Source organism: Pinus tabuliformis, chromosome 3_2 (assembly GCF_031772625.1).
Source record: "Pinus tabuliformis cultivar Carrire ecotype Pingquan chromosome 3_2, CPIR1, whole genome shotgun sequence".
Lineage (NCBI taxonomy): Eukaryota > Viridiplantae > Streptophyta > Pinopsida > Pinales > Pinaceae > Pinus > Pinus tabuliformis.
Genome location: NC_142302.1, coordinates 1,291,129,816 through 1,291,132,758, shown reverse-complemented (window position 1 = coordinate 1,291,132,758; position 2,943 = coordinate 1,291,129,816). Strand labels below are relative to the sequence as shown.

The 2,943-nt window shown below is 35.9% G+C and overlaps 1 pseudogene; it reads left to right on the top strand.

The window, feature by feature from the left end:
• Positions 1-1,714: 1,714 nt before the first annotated feature.
• On the top strand, positions 1,715-2,341 carry LOC149185464 (regulator of nonsense transcripts 1 homolog pseudogene; annotated as a pseudogene).
• Positions 2,342-2,943: the final 602 nt, after the last annotated feature.

The window sequence follows — 2,943 nt, the reverse complement described above, 5'->3', positions numbered from 1 at the left end:
TTGCAACCAATGCTCTCTATATGCCAGCTCAAGCCAAAGGATAATCAGCCGAAACAATGAATCATTCTACCAACTGTAAGCATGTCTATTTCAAGGAGATTTTCATGATTTGGTTATACCACCTCACAACATTTTTATTTCATAGTTAGTTAGTTAGTAAGTATTTATAGACCTTTTCATTGTATTGGAAAGGGTCCTCAATTTTTGAATCAAAACTTGGATCGGGAGTTGCACTATTGTGCTTCCGATGTATATTTTTTAATGAAGACTGGGCCTATATTCTAAATTTTAATGAAGAATTCTATGATAAGATATGAACTATTGCTTTTTGTGAGAGTATTTCTAAGTTGAAAGATGGGATCTGAATGTGATTGATATCGGAGGGGATTCAAATTACATATGGTACTATTATCTATGTCTTTGTTCCATTCTTTAATATGAATCAACATTTATTCAATTATTTCTATCATTATATATATGTATGTGTTTTAACAGCAATCCTTTTACTTATCACTATTGAATGTTTAACGAATGTTATTCTTTCAATCGTATTTATGTCAATGATATATGAAGAATAGTGTAATAATGTTTTAATTATTACTTTGTTCAACTACTTGAAGAAGATAATTATCATATGAATGAATGTCTTTATCTATAAGTGGAGTCAACTATATGCCTATTTGTAGATAAAGATCATCAAAAGTTGCACTAAAGTGGAAATTTCCTGGGATAGATTAGTTGTTTATAATTTTTCATTATAGAGTAAATCATCCATCATTATCATTAGATAATATAAAATCAATCACTTATCCATACTATTTACAAACGATTGGGAAACTGATCTCATTATATCTAGTCGGAGCCACCACACCAAACGGAAAAGGAGCTGCTTTGAAGGTTTGGACCGGGTGGTTTTCCCCGATGTTGATGCATCGATTTTTGAGGCATCAACATACACAAACAAAATCTAATATATGTATGCACTATCTATGTTGGCATTAACTCATGGTTCACTTCAGCATTGCAGATACCATATTTGAGTAAGTTACTGGCATATTTTTGGCTACCTCTTCAACGTATATCAACACTTCAGTATCATCTAGTGAAAAGAATATACAGCCACACAAAACTCATTAATCACTCATGCCCAAAACTCATCTCATCATAGAATACCAAATGGTCTTCTACCAAACACAAAGCATACACCTTCCAGTACCAAAATCTAGTGGAAATTGTTTATGTGCATTCAATGGCAGCCAACGCCGTATTTTTTCTTCAAAACATTTGATTTTCATAATATATTGAGTTGCAACATATATTATTTTCTGTGCAGAGGCATACAAAACTCAACTTTAACATACCATTCAAGCATATGGATAGTCCAATGCACAATTCAAACTTTTCAATGCTTCAAACAATCTGTATATAATGCAATTTTTTTTTTTCACAACTTCAATAAAGTTTGCATATATCGGTCTTTTAGGAATATGTTTTCGCAACAGGACACCCAATTTTCACACACGATTTCCAACGTACATCTGTCAATGTATAAAGATATTTCTAAATGGGTTTCCAGCATACCATTATGAAGAGATACCATAACCTCACTCTTAAATCCGCATATAAACTCTGAATGTTCCGTCGTGAGACTATTCTCGAGTGTTACAACTATGGTTGTAGAAATGTGTTTTTATTGGGATTCATTTCTGCCAAAATGGAAAGCGTTGTTGTTCTTTTATGTAGAGAACCTTGCTTGAGTGTCAATGCGCTGAAAGATATGAACTGGGATCTAAGCCAATGGTGCCCGCTAATCGATGATAGATGCTTTCTGCAGTGGCTCATCAAGATACCTTTAGAGCAGGAGCAACTGAGGGCACGCCATATCAGTGCTCAACAAATCAACAAAGTAGAAGAACTTTGGAAAACAAGCCCTGATGTGACCCTTGAAGATCTCGAGAAGCCCGGTGTAGATGATGAGCTGCAACCTGTTGCTTTAAAATATGAAGATGCGTATCAGTATCAAAATGTTTTTGCACTGTTGGTGAAATTGGAGGCGGATTATGACAAGATGATGAAAGAGTCGCAGAGCAAAGACAACATTACTGTCCATTGGGATATTGGTCTCAATAAGAAGCGCATAGCATACTTTATCTTCCCAAAGGAGGATAATGAATTGCATTTGTTACCTGGTGATGAGCTATGTTTGTGTTACTGTGGGGATGCATTGCAGTCAGAGAAGAATATGAACAACCCTTACAACACAATCAAGTACTCGATGGGCGTTTCTGAGGCAGAGAATCAACGGAGTATATGGGCAAAGATCCAGGCATTAGGCAGGTAGAGAGACAAACGATACTGGGAATGTTCGCACTTACATTTTCTCCAACTAGAATAGGCGGACAATGTAACTATTATGATAGCGGACAGTGGGCAGCATAGTTGTCTGACACACAAGACTGGAGTAACGGTGCATAGAAATCAAATGAAATTGTGGCATTCAATGACAAGTCAGAGGTGCAATTTTGCTAGGGCAAAGATGGCAGGTCTGAGCAAGGAGCGGTTTTAGAAGGCAGGTGAATAAAAATGGTGCTAGAGAAATAACAAGTTCCAGCTAAAATTTAGCTGATAAAATATTCATGAAATGCAGAATTGATGGTAGAAATGATCTGCACATAAAGGCCATAAAACAAATGGCTCAAAGTAATTATGTAGGGTAGCAATATGCACCCTCTGATACCATGTTAAACACACATGGGCAACAATATAATCTGAAAGATAAAACATGAGAATACATTTTTATTAACAAGAGATATACATTTATAGTACATGGTTTGACTGTTGGGTTTCACATCCCAAGGTCTCTTGGACTCCTTTTGTCTATTCGGCTTCCACACTAACCCATTGAGGATTAGGTGTCCAACAAAAACAGGCAGCAGAAGGCAA